The sequence below is a fragment of the Molothrus ater genome, chromosome 3, assembly GCF_012460135.2.
Source record: "Molothrus ater isolate BHLD 08-10-18 breed brown headed cowbird chromosome 3, BPBGC_Mater_1.1, whole genome shotgun sequence".
Classification (NCBI taxonomy): Eukaryota; Metazoa; Chordata; class Aves; order Passeriformes; family Icteridae; genus Molothrus; species Molothrus ater.
In genome coordinates this window covers 95513015-95527568 of record NC_050480.2, presented here as the reverse complement: position 1 = coordinate 95527568, position 14554 = coordinate 95513015, and the positions used below count along the sequence as shown (strand labels likewise).

At 42.9% G+C, this 14554-nt stretch overlaps 1 protein-coding gene and 1 long non-coding RNA gene across 2 annotated transcripts in view; both read right to left on the bottom strand.

The window, feature by feature from the left end:
• Positions 1 to 9342, bottom strand: part of LOC118684630 (uncharacterized) — a 37211-nt gene extending 27869 nt beyond the window's left edge. The window contains exons 1-2 of the long non-coding RNA XR_004979878.2: positions 9115 to 9342; positions 1686 to 1797 (exon numbers count right to left, since the gene is read on the bottom strand). This is a non-coding gene — a long non-coding RNA (uncharacterized LOC118684630). The remainder of the gene's footprint in view (positions 1 to 1685; positions 1798 to 9114) is intronic.
• ASRGL1 (asparaginase and isoaspartyl peptidase 1) overlaps positions 1 to 14554 on the bottom strand; it is a 248901-nt gene that overhangs the window by 201617 nt on the left and 32730 nt on the right. The gene's annotated exons all lie outside the window — the stretch shown is intronic.

Sequence of the window (14554 nt, the reverse complement as noted above, 5' to 3'; positions counted from 1 at the left end):
TATCAGGAGGTAATGGCCTTTTCTGTGTGAGATCTACTGAAGAACAGGAGAAAACATATTTACTATAACAATATGTTGGAAAGAAAGGAAAAGAATTCCTCTCTTAACCAGTTCCATCTTACTTATCAAAAGCCAGCTAAGAAATACAATTAAATCACCATATAAAACAATATGCATAAATAGTAACAAAAATCAAAACAAAACTAAATTAAAAAAAGAAAAAACCCAAAACAAAAAACCCTCAAATGCAAAATACTGATTGCAGAATGGAATTATTTCAGCCTAATTACATCTACTCATCACACTAAAATTATCATTTCATTTGTAAATATACTGGCCTAATATCCACACCTTAAAGGGGGAAAATGTAAGAAGGCTATAAAATGGAATTAATTAGATTAAGTAAACTGTATCAGCCACCATATGCAATCTTACTCCATATATGGCTACCTTTCCATTTTAAAAACACAATTACAGATTGTGTACAGATTACACATGTATCAAAGTCAAAAGAAGGTCAACCTAAAACTGTGAGACACACAGTATGGACTGTTATGCAGGAGAAGGCAATGAGTTGTCTTTACCACTCTGATATTTAATTTGTAAAGTATTCTTACAGAGGTGTTTAGTAAGAAAGTGCTCAAGACTCAAATAGCAATCAACAGGACTTGATACATCCTGATCTTGATAAGGTGAAATATACCTGAACAGGTAAAATACAGGCCAGACAAAAGGAACAACATTTGAACATTTCAATGCCTTCATGAATTTATAGCTCATGTCCCAGAAGGAGAAAGGGGCAAACTGGTAGCACTTAAGCACTGTTCTGTAAATAGAAAAGCTTTCCACTGCTTTTCCTTCATTCCCCTGAAATTTCTAAGTCAGATGAATGGATTATTGATGACAAAGAAATAACTACAAAAACAAACAAACAAAGCAACTCAACCAAAACTTGCCAAGTGCTCCTAGAATTCAAAAACAGAGCCTGTACCTTTTTTGTTGCCTTCCATATAGACAAGGTGATAGGGCAACTCAGGCAGGTTAGTTTTTAATCATGTTTAATTAGTTTTTAATCATATCAGATTAACACTGGAATATCAACAGATGAAAATGCAAATTAAAAGCTACATAGAATCTGCAGAAGTTTCACTCATGGCAATTATTTCCTAAGTTGCTTTATAGTTTCCATTTTCAAATTTGCTTGTCAAAAACTTTAAGATTATCATTAAATATGGGAAAATATTATTCCTCCTCTTCCTGTCACTGACAGCACAGGAAGATTAAGCACACATTACTTATATGAACTCAAGTTCACAGCTGTTATGATACAGCAAGAGTATCTCCAACTGTTGCAGATGAATCCAATTCTCTCAACTGCATCTGAGCTCTAAAATGCCTGAAGCAGCAGGCTCCCCCTGCACTAAGAAGGCAGTTGCAGACAAGCAGTTGAAATTATGCACCAAATGAGACACAAAACAGCCAAACATTTGGGAATGAGATGTCAAAGCTCTTGGTAAAATCATGAACAACATGTAGTGCCTAGTTTTCTTAAGCCTCTTCTCAAAATTCTCTCCTCAATGTCTAATCTTTAAAGACTTTAATCAGCTTCTAATCCACCCAAGTGAATGAATACTACAGTGCACCTCATTAGGAAAATATCTGGCAAAAAAAGCCCAAGAACTTACTTCTTGGATATCAGCTGATCCTACTTCAGTCCCCTTCATAAGAGATGCCCGCACCTCTGGGAAGAATTACATTCTTCGTCCGCCAAAGTCTGCTCCTCAGATTTCCAGGAATCTGTATCACATACATGAACAGAAATTATTGCAATTCCAGAAGTTCAGCAGTTCAGATTGCACAGTTCTTATTATTAGGACTGTCTGCAAGAAGTCAGGTAGCTTCTAACAACCATTATTAAAACTGTGTCCATTTCTGGTACCGTCATTTAAAACCCGGAATGTGTTTAAAGTGACACATTACTGCTGAATGCAGCTGTCTCTCAATTCATGTAGATAAAGGTTAACTGCTAAGCAGCATAAGTATTCAGAAACAACACTGAAGAATTTAAATTTCCCACCAGAGGTAGGCATAATGACTTCTCATTTATTATATTAAGAAATGTACAGATTACACAACCAAAACCAACCACATACTCAATCTCAGATTTAACACGATTTGAGAAAAGCACAATCCCTAGAGCCTTTAAGATGGAGAAGAATATATTCACACAATCATTCTAGAGGAAGAAGGACATAGAGAACTCCCTGAAGATGGATGAGCAAACAGATACACAAGACAGAACCACAATATTAGGCAAAACCCAAAGAAACAGAGATTGAGAAGAGCATAGAAAAAAAAAATAAGGAAAACCAAAGTATACCAACCTAAAGCAGAGGGAGAATACACACATTACAGTTCTGAAATCTAAGTTACGAGCACACAACAAAAGCAAAAGAAGTGTGGGACGTATTAACTGAAATGTATATATGCAAAATATATTATTTATCAATTTGCACTCCTGACACCTGTACCTGAACCCATTCTGGATGTGCCACCTGAAACAAAGGTGCCTTTGATAATCAAATCTCCACCAAGCAGCTGCAGCAACAAGTGAAGGCTAAAGAGGAGTATGAGGACTATTTATGTTCTGCTATAGCATCAGTGAACAGTACAGTGTTGTTTACTCTTCTCCATTTCAGTGTCATGAGGGAATCACTGTGAAGCCTGCAAACTTTAAGTACTAGCCACAAAAGGAAGATGCAATGTGTTTGACTGTTCTTTTGGTATCAGCTGGCAGAAGTGGGCGACACCCAGGTGGTTCAAAGCATTTCTCCCCCCTTGCTGGCAGAGCCAAGTGCCATGCCAGCTGCTGTTCCACGAGCCTGCAGCATCCGGCCTGAAACTGCGCCTAACTATGCATTGCTGGGTCACCTCCCAGTGCAGAGCCACTCACTTTGTGGCTTCCCATGTCAGATAAATACAAAGACCATGCACTGGGTTAGCAAAAGAATAAAGAGCATATATTAGACCAGAAACCAGTCTCCAGTAGTAGTAACTTCTTATAGTTTTATGGAAGAAGCATTGTCCAAGGGAGCGTAAGGTAACAGATCCCAAGCTTAGCAAAGAACGTTTACTTAGCTTTAACAGTGTGAACAAAATACCTACAGCATTTACAACTCATTCAGCTGCACTGTTCATTTTAAAGGCAAAATACAGCTGGAGTGATAAGCCTCTGCCACAGGGGACACATTACAGTTAGAGCACATACCTGAGATCCCTGCACAGAGGAGCAGACATATGTTGGGCTGACAAGAACTATGTTCAAACACAAAATTCTGCCCCAACACCCTCCAAGAAATTCTAGAATACTTTCATCCTGTATTTTGCAAACTGCCTCCTAACTCACATTTCTGATTTCCTTTATTTGGGACATGTAATTTGTGCTGAAGTCACACCCCTACTTTTCTCAAGAGTACAGCAGGGGCTTTAACTCCAGTCCAGCCCAGTGACTCACATCTCACAAGTTTACCCTCATATTTCCAATTTCAGGGTGAGTTTTTTAATGCAGGAATCATTTCTGCTTGCCTATAGGTAGGACGCTGCACCCATCCCAGACACCCTGCCAACACAGGGAAGGCCATTTTTTACTTGTCATCCCTCCTTTCCTCATTTAGAACTAAAACACAAAACTGGGACATAAAGACTCTCAAAATAATTAGCACAATCATGTTAAAATGTTTGTCCTTCATCTCCCTAGATCTCCTAGATCAAAACAAATACAGACTCTGACCACAACACTACTGCACTGCTCCACAGTGAACTGCCCAAGCCCTAGATGTTGCAGAGGAGTCTGCAAGGCTTTAGCTTACACATCCTTACCCACAAGGTTGTGCAATGCATTGATTACTCTCATCCCAAAGGTACTTGAACATTACCAGAAATTAGTTCTAGATGAAAGAGAGCTACTGGGTACTACATGAAGCAAAACATCCACTAAAAGTGTGCAGAAAGCAACTTTATTAAGAACACCATGAAAAACATAACAGCAACATTTAAAGAACAAAACTAGAGTTCATGTGCAGCAAATGCACTAAACTTTGCACACATACCGACTGGGGCAATACACCTACTCAAGTCCCATTCTTCATTGATTTCCAACAGCCTCCCCTTTTCTTGGGTGTGACCAGGCTTATGAAACGAGGGAACAGAATGAGGCTGAACATCTGTAGTTAAACACTTGCTTGTTCCCACAGTTTGAAATTAAACATTCTGAGCTATCAGATAAAATGCTGACATCATACTGACAGGACCATGAACCTGAATCTTGTTAATGTTATCTCTCTCCTCATCACCGTGAAAAGGTCTTTCCTCCCAATTTTTCAGAAGCAGAAGTTACAAGAGACTAATAAGCACATGACAAAAAAAAAAAAAGTCCACCAAGTTAAAAGAGAGGCACAATTCAGTCCTACAAAGCAAGGAGAAAGCATTAGACTGACCAGTGAAGCACAAGAAGAGAGGGCTTAGCAGCATAAATGCCCTAGCTATGATACTGGGGAAGCTCCAAAGTGCTCAAAAAACTACTGTACAGCAATCAATGCTGACGTGCCAAAGAATGCACACACTACAAAGTTCTGCAAGAGGAGAAGGCAGTGACCCTTTCTGGAACAGCTGAAATAGAGCTGAGAAAGAGAAATGACTGGTGGGAGGAGGGCACAAAGTGAAAAGAAACCCCTAATGATTAACTTCAGGCATTGGGAACTTAGAATTATCCTTCTTCCTCACCTTCACCCCAAAGTTTACAGTATAAGTCACAAAGAGTTACTCTAAATGTTGCCCCCACACAGCTTTCCACAGATGCAAACAGCTTGTATGGGTGCATTTTACTCCCAACAGCAGACATAACTGCCCAGAGATTACAGAAAAGGAGCAGAAAAAGAAACAGGACATATATGAAACCTTTTTCTATTAAAAAATCCCCACTTTTCTGATGGTCAATAGTGAGGAAAATCCCTGGTGGATAAATATAGATTTAGTAGTCAGCTAAAAATTAGAGCTATGAGTACATATCTTGACAGCTCCAAGAACAGCTCTCAGTTGCTTAGACTCAGAGAAAGTTTATAATCAACTTGCTGCAAAAGCTTTAATTTAGAACATGTGTCACTAAGGAAAAACACTGAAGCAAGACCTGACTTTATTTTTCAAAAGTCTTAACAACTAATCCCCTTGGGATTATGTCAGGCATGTCACATTAGGATGGCTTGGGCTCACCTTGACCAGTGAGTATGTTAAAATGCAACCGAACCTGTCTATGTATGCACTCTAAAACATGCTTCTAAAATTGCAAATGGTTACAGAGGAAAAGCATCTGTGGATCTAATACTGATCAAGAACATATTATCATGCGTTTTATTTAACATGAAGTGTCATAGACAGAAGCAGTCTTACAGAATAATATAAAGCTTATTTTCTACACATCTCAATATAAAAGAGAAGGGGAAACTTTCCTGCAGAAAAATCAATTTGCTGTGGTAGGCTGCTATTGTAAAAGATATATTTATACAGTACAAGTTTTTGGTGCAAAGGATTACATATGCAAATGGTTGAGTTAATAAACTGGAGTCGAGAATGAGCTTTTCCTGTTCCTGTTAATTTATGGCCCAGTGCTACATTCCTTTCACGCAGTGCCATAATCTTCAGAGACTGACTTCACATTATCCTCCTCAGAGTAATCTAGGAATGCAGATAGAAAGAACATCAACCACCACCTTCATAACTCTCTCCCTCTTAACCCTCAAGGGTTTAGGTGCCTGATAAAGTTTCAGATATTATTAAAACTTTAAACATCTGTTCTTGGCTGCCACTACCCTCCAAGCACACAGCTTCCTGCCAGTGGGTACTTGTACCAACACTGAAGCCTTCATAACACTGACTGAACTAATACTGCACGTCCAAACCACCACGTGGCTCTCAAATCCCCTGCTCACCCTGCTACTCCTCAACTGCTGAAGTGCAATATGTGAAACTTCCAGATCTGTCCTTTATCCCAACAATAAAATAAGGAGTTTGGGAATACACCAGTTGCACCAGAAACCTTTCTGTACAATACAAACACTAGGACAAGAGATCAGGTTTAAATGCCCCTCTAGGCCTGTCTCAGCCACAACTCAAAACTTGGCTTTCACTCCCCCACTTGAAGGCCTGTGCCCATGTGGTGATGCCATCCATGCTGTGACCACTGCTTTCAACAGGAGAAGCTCAGTCCAGGAGCTTCTGTTACCCAGGAGAGCCACCACATTCAAATCACTCCCACAAATCAGTAAGATGACCCCTTTAGAAAAGGGGACCCTGCTCAAGCATCTCATTCCAGGGCAGTGTTTGCAACTGCAAATAACAAATGGATTGACACCTTCACCTAGCTAGACCCTTAAGACTTAAGCCTCTATAAAAGCTAAGCTGAAGAGCAGATCTCTCTCTACATGTCCTGCTGGTCCCTGAGGCTCTGACTGATGTCCTCTGAGGTGACAGAGGGCACCTTGCATGGCCTTTTCCTGCAAGTCTCACAGACACAGTGGGTGCCAACTCTGGGCCACGGGCATCAGGGCAGCTGCAGGTTAGGCATCTGCACACTTCAGCCCTTAAGCTACCCTGGATATTTTTCCTCCTCCTTTTGTCAACTGTACAGAAAGTACAGACATGCCCTTGGCGCATTTATCTTCACTCAGCTTTCCAAAGAATCAGTAAAATGAATCACGTGTGGTACTTGTATCTATTCTACTAAAATAAACAAAACTCAACCACAGGATCACTTTTTAGTATTCAAAGCACTTGAGTGCTGGTGGACACAGCCCTGACAAAAATACTTGCTCAGATGACAATCTCTCCCTCTGTGGGCTTTAACAGCTCCTACCAACACAATGTCAGGGCAGCTATGCAGCTCCATCCAAATGCACCTTGAACATCACACCTGTTCACAGTTCAGGGAAGGGGATTCTAGTACAAAAGCAGCATTGACAAAATAGCTTAGAAAACTACAACAGCAATGCCAGGTCTCTAACTTTGTAAGTAGATTTATGACTAAGAGCTATTAATTAGTTTTCAATAGTAACAGCAAAGAGCTAATGATGTATTAGGAATCACTGACACTGCATTTAACATTTAGTATTTCCCTCATTTCTCACAAGGCAACAGACAGACTTACAAATTCATTATATGACACAAGAGGTCTCAACACACAAAAACTATTAGCCTCATTGGGAAATCTATCCAGAAAGTGAACCCAGTAAAAAGTAATATTTACCCAGATCTTTTGACAGTGAGCTCATAAGTAATCCATCCATTCCCTGTATCTGCATGAGTCTGAGTTACAACAAAGCTATGGACAACAGCCATAAAAGGTTAGCATGCATATTAACATGGGTATATTAGGTTTGACTTTAAGACCCAAGTTTTTGAGGGGGAGAGGGGAGTTATCTTCTGCAATCAACCTTTTTAAACTCAGCCTTCTCCATTCAAACAGCCGGCATATAGAAGAGCTTAAAACACAAAAAGCAAAGTGACCTATTGTGTTTTGACTCAAAGCAGATACAGAAGTAACCTTCAAGGTTACCTTGCCCTATGTGCGGCCTCAGGAAGGAAAAAACCACAGTTTCAGCAAAGGAATTTCTTGCCTGGCTGGAGGCCACACCCGCCACAACAACTGATGGCAGGAAAGCATTTGGATTCACAACTTTACCCGTAGCACCCAGCCGGAGGCAAAGCAAAACTTTCTCATTTTCAGAGAAGAAAAGAAACTCTTACTCAATAAGTAGCAATTATGCTGCAGAATTTATATGCTGAGCACGGCTGAATGTACGAGCACCAGATCAGTCAACCATAGTTTTAGTGCTTTGAGTATGATTAACAGAATGAACTTTCAAAGGTCAATTAAATGTCAACACATTTTAAAGAGATATTCTTCTTAAGCTGGGGCAATGTGTAACAGTACCTTCCAGAGCTTCTGTGCACTTTCACCTTAAAATTTTACTCATCTTATACTTACATGTGCAGATATAAAGATGATAACTAATTAACCTTTGATAGAAAATAATGGCTATTTATGCTCCTGGCATTTCTATCACTAAGCTGTCTTCATTACTTGCGTCTAAGCAAGTACACAGAGACACTTGCCCCAAAATTTCATTTCAATTGTTCGAGGTGTGAGCAAAGTCAGAAGGAGCAAGAACAGTTTGAAAGTCTAATAACTTACTAAATGAAAATGAGAAAAGGCTTTTGATATGCAATTGAGCTGCCTCGATGTGAATCTGGGGGAGGATAGGGGGGACGGGACCGTAACTGAATCAACTATGAACGCATTAGTCATGACTTTAGGCAGCCCAGTGATTTATCTCTTCATCTCTACACATTTCTGAAAATTCAAACTTCTGCTAACCAGCTCAAGACATCTTAAAACAAACGCCGAAAAGCTGAACGCTTAGTACGATTCATTTAAGTTACCCCTCAAACCGGATGCTCAAATCATTAGTTCGTTTAAAAGTTTTTTAAAAAAAGGAAAAAAACAACAAAGTCTCCATCTAAGTACAAAGTAAAAGAATTAAAATCCCGACCAAGGCCTCTCAACAGTACCATAATCATTCTGACATGAGCAATAATTATTCAGGACCAGAGCTAAAGAATAATTTGAGAGTTGAGAAAAACCAGCAGAGAGCCGCACTCTGTGCAGACGCCAGGAGAAAATGGGTTGGAGAGTTTTTATTCACAAGGACAGCGGTCCCGGCACCTCTCCACAGGTAGGGTTGTAACTCCACGCAATTTAGGATGAGTTTATTCGGAGACTCCCGCTCCGACCCTGACAGTCCCGCCAGGTTTTGGGCCAGGTGCCGCGGGGTAGCGCACGGCGACGGCTCTCCCCCGACAGGGAGACAACCAGGGCGGACAACCCTCCAAGTTCCTAAAAAGTTTCCAGAGTCGGGGGCTGCCACGGGCTCCGCGGGGCCCGCCGGGCACGGCCGCCCGTCCTGCCGCACCTGCGGCCCCGGCCGGAGCGCCGGGAGCTGCGGGCGGAGCGGGAGCGCGGCCCGGCCCGCAGGTGTCCCGGGACCCCCGCCCGCTCCTTACCTGGACGGATCCCGCACAACTTTCCCACTCTGGGTGAAACTTGCGGCAGACAGCGGACCCGCTCCCGACGGCCACCTCCAATCCAATCCAGTTCAGTTCAGTTCAGCCCAGCCCGTCCCGTCCCGTTCCGTTCCGTTCCGTTCCGTTCCGCCCCAGCCCCCCGCCAGCCCGGCCACAAGGGCGGGGAAAGGGGGCGGAGGGAAGCGAACCCGCCCCGCGGCGGGCATTGTACGCCCCCGGAGCGCCCTTCCCAGCGGTTGAGGCGGCGTAAGCTCCTCCTCCCCTCGCCATGTTCTTTGTTTCTCCGGCTTTTCCCGGCCGTTCCCGGTGACGCCGCGGCCGCCCCGGCGGGGCCGGCGGAGCGAAGCGGGGCCGCCCCGGCCGCAGGTGACCGAGCGGCCGCCCCCGCCCCCGCCCCAGCGCCGCCCCCCCGCCGGAGGGGATCCCGGCCCGCTCCGCCAATCGGCTCGGGGCAGGGGGCGCCTCGGCCAATGGGGCGCCGGGGAGCGCGGAGAGTCCCGCGCGGAGCCAATGGGGCGGCGCAGCGAGCGGGCCCGCCTCCCCCGCGCGGCGCGCGGCGCGGGGCGGCCGGCGGGGGCAGCGCGCGGGGCTCGGACTGGGCTGCGCGGCCCTGAGGGCCCCGGCGGCACGGCTCGGCACGGCTCGGCTCGGAACGGCTCGGCTCGGCTCGGCTCGGCACCGCACGGCTTGGTACTGCACCGCACGGCTCGGCACCGCACGGCACGGCTCGGCAAGGCACGCCGCGGCTCGACTCGGCACGGCACGGCACGGCACGGCACGGCACGGCACGGCTCGGCACGGCCTGTCCTGTCCTGCCTCGCCTGCCTGCCCGCAGGCTGGTTCGGAGAAGCGGTAGGGGTGGAAGGGAAAAAGCACTTGAGAAGAAGCTGAGTGACGTCCCCAGCTGGGGTCCGGAGAGAGAGATGATGGAGACCAAAAGCCTCCCTTGAGTCGTCCTTACGTCAGTTTTGGATTGCAGGGAACACCAACTCCATTATATACCCAAGAAGTGAGCAGAAGGAACAGTATTGATAACTCAGAGGTGAAAACCGCCACCTTGGGGTCTCAGTGTCTCACCAAGGCTGTCACGGAATTACCGCGGTTTGAGATCACCCATTCCGGCCGTCCCCACCTGGTACTGCCGCTGTAACCCTCAACCACACACCCTAACCCTAAACCACACACCCTAACATTCAACCACAGCACCCAGCGGCACAACCAGGCGCTTCTTGAGCACCTCCAAGGATGGAGACTCCATTCCCTGAGCAGCTATCCCAGCGCCTGACCACCCTAATAGTGAAAAATCTTTTTCTGTTATTTAATCTGAATTTCCCCTGTCTCACCTTATGGCCACTTCCTCCAGCATCTCACCAACACGTGTAACAGCTTTCTGTGAAATCATGTACCAAATGCTGACTGAGGTCTGGCCATGCTGAATCTCCTGCCTTCTCCTTATTCAGGAACCTTCCTCTGCTCACAGAGGGTTCTGGGTTTGCTTCACAAAACATACCTTTGGTAAAGTCCTGTTGCGTTTTATCCCACTTTCCCCTTGCACCTATTTAATTGTAGTTCTCCTTTCATATTTGCTCTCAATCCTTAGTGACTAATGGCAAGGAGTCTGCAGTTGTTGGTGCTGATCATGAGTGCTGGCAGTAAAAGCTCACTGGTGGGTACCCCATGTGGGCTTCCTCCTTTTGCCCTTTGATGGCCATGTAGGAGTCCCACGCCATAGATATGACAGTAATAGAGGCTAATTCCTGCTTGTATGCCAGCCACTGTGTCTTGTGGCCATTGAAGACTCATCAATATTATGATTAACAAAAATAGATTTGGCTAACTGGGATTTTTCTCCGGTACATGGCATGTAGGTCCTGCTTTCTCAGCCTTTAGTCTTGAGAGATGAAGATCAATGTGCAAGCACCCCTTCTGTGCATCTCAAAACAGAGCCCGGGCTTAGATTTTTTTTTTTTTTTTTGCTACATTTCAGTTTCTCAATTAAGATCTGATCTGTTGATCTGATTTGGTACTTTTCTGGTGTCTGCAGATTTTAGCACAGAGGTTCAGGTGTTATTACTGTTTACAAGCCTTGCATTTCCATCAGAGCCAGGGGCAGAGCCTTGCCATACCGTTCTGTTACAAATGTCTCATCAAGGATAAACCTGCCCCCAACAACGCACAGCTCAAGTTGGACAAGGTGTAAGGGATGCTGAAGGACCAATGACATCTAGTATTTTTGCTGGAATAATTACCTCAGGATTAAACCAAATCTCAGCAGTGGAACAGGGCAAAAACTTTGGAATCACTCATATCCACAGTGCACAAATCCTTCCTGCAAAAGCCCAGCTTAACAAAATGTGGGTGAAGTAAGACACTGGTCACAGCAGATACATAGTGATTTGCATTGCCTTTATGCTCTACCTCTGACTGATCCAGGGTAATCAGCCATGTTCTTCATAAACAGTTTCAAATGGGAGAAAAATTATCCTAAGCCACTTTTACAGGGCAAGAGGGTTATGTCAGTGTCATATCTCACTACTGCCGTGGACTAAGGGCAGGCATGGGCACTACTGCTTGGCTGACATCTGGTAACCCCATCAGAGGTGAACTCTCACCAGCCTTTAACACCCAGATCAATTAGATCAATTAGATCAATTAGAAGGCTAGGTTAGCCCAGTCTTGCTGGGCTAACAGCCCTGAATATTACTGGTTTACACTTAAAGTAGATTGGTAAACAAAATTCAGCCATATATTTAAGATGTGCAGGCCCATGTTTATTACCTTTTTTCACTCACGGCTTATTAATGTAATATCTGTGAGTGAAAGCTATTAGACCACCAAATGAAATGTTCTTTGAGATAGAAAAGAATTGTGTCTACTTTGTAAGGGGCATGTCTCTCACAAACATGGCTAAGTCAATGGTGCTCTTGTAGTGATTAATGCAGAAGCCAATCAGAGTTCTTGGGGTGGAGGGGGTTGGGGTTTTTTAATTACCAAGATAACCACCTCATCAAATCCATTGCTCAAAGACAAAACAACTGTGTCTTACTCACTTTCTCTGCTGTAGTGAGATGAAAAAGTGGTGATATGTTCTCCCCAGAGGTCATCATAGATACAAATAAGGTTGAGGATCTCATATATACACACAGAGACTGGTGGACAAAGCCCAGGGTTTATTGTACTGTAAGAGAAACTGAACAGAAGGGAAGGAGGAGATTAAACAAGGCATTTGGAAAGAAGAGGTACCTACCCTAACATGGCATCTGATTTGCAGTGGAGCTGCTGGATAGGAGGCTGGAAGGAAGAAAAAGCACATTTAATTTTATTTTTTAATGAAGGACAAACGCACTGCAACATTATGGGCAAAATCAGTAATATCTTCTTGCCTCTTCTGATCCAAACACAAAAAATGTGCCTAACATACCTTTTGAACCAATATTCATGGTCTCACATATTTACACTAGAAAACCAAGTCAAGGGTAGAGTTGGGAGCAGTAGTGACAAAGTTCTGCTTCCTTAAGGAAGAACATACCTTTTCCAATATTTGTTCAGTACTCCTAGCATTCTTCCAGTCTATTTTCTATCAGAAAGACTGATTCCTCATGTTTCCCTCAGTCAACATACTCCACCCTTCCCTTGCAGCTCTGACTTGTCTCTACCTCTTATCTAGCTTTTCCCAGTCACAAACAAACAACACATTCTGGCTGATGTTTTGTTTCTGTGTAGCATGGCCTATGTAATCTGAGGTTTTGAGTGAAATTAATATTACACCATTTTTCTTACTCTAAAAATACTTGTACTAAAAAAGTGATGAAGCTAGGCACCCCTCCAAGCAACACATTTCAGCAGTACAAAATTATTTTCTGCATAGTCCAACTTTCAGAAGAGCTCTTGGTTTTATAATGTCTAGCACAAGAGGATTTGATGTGGGTTGCTCATAGATACAACCATAATGAATCTGCCTAATGAATAATAATAAGACTGGGCAGTTCTGCCACTTCATTTCTGACTGCAACAGTAAGTCAAAAAATACACTGTTCCAAAATTCATTTTCTTCCTCATTGTAAGAAGGTTTTTCATCTGCAGGAGATGTAATGTGAGTATATAACATTTGGATCAGAGAGGTTACATCTTTGCCCTCCACTATTGTCTTCAGTGCTGGAACACAGCAATGGGTTTCTTTGAAAGCACAGCAGACAGCTTTTTAAAGTGGCCTCTGTGGTAAAGAGGACAGTAGCAGATGTCCAATTCAGTACTTCTGTCATGCACTTGGTGAGATACAATTAGGGAGAGGCATGTAGTCTTTAACCTTCAAAACACAGGATCAGAGTAACTGGAATATTGTCTTGCACCTGAATTTCAAAGTTAAATTTACACAGATTAGAAAGTACTTAGAAAATAATATTTTACAATTTAAACAAAGGTGATTTTTAGACTTGAGATCTCAGCTATAAAAGATATTAATCTGGACTCATAAGGTTCAATTTAGTGCCTCACAAAGATGCACATGATATATATCCCTCCTATTACCAGTTACTCTCCTCTCTCTCCATAATTATTAATACCACAGTTTACCTCAATATAGCATAGTAGAAGAGGCATATGCTAACAAAAAATACCTGAGTTCCCTAAGAAAATGACTAGATGTGTCAGCATATGACACATATGCTTGTCATTTCTGGTGACCTTCATGGGACAATGCAATAGTTAATTCCAGAGAAATGCTGTGGTTGAAGTAAAATAAAATGAAATAAAATAAAATAAAATGAAATAAATGAAATGAAAGAAAATAAAATAAAATAATAAAATACCGTGGCCAATTTTCAAAAGATGCAGAAGCTCTATCTTTTTTACAAGCCTTGTTAACAAACCATTTGCAACTTACATTTGAAACAACAAAACCCTAAAGAATAATGAGCAAATCAAAGTACAGATATGTGCCACAGAGCTTCCATGCATGTGTTTGCTTCACAGTAGGTGGTGTCCCAGCTCTTCTTTTACCCTAACCTAGTAGCTTTGGAAGATTGCAGGGATTTTTCCAGTAGCTGTTTTGAATTGTGTTCTGCTACTGTCTGATAGCATCACTAGCTGAAACCTTAGCCATGAAGTCAAAGTGAAGCCAGGCATGAGAAAAATCTTTAGTACTGAAGGCCAACAATAAGGGCAACGTGACTTTGAATCTTTGTTTAAAGAACAAAGGGCCTGGTTTCGCCCTTCTGGTATCAAAGGAATTTTCTCCTTAAGCTGTCTTGCTAAAGACAACAGGACTATTTAGTTAGTTACTTGATATTAGCAAAAAGCAAAAAAAAAGTCTAGTAGTTAGAGGGAAACAATTACAATTATAAATATTTCTAACAAATGTCTTTGGAGACAAAAAACCAGTTCTCCTGGTACAAGACATTACATAATTATTTAAATTTAA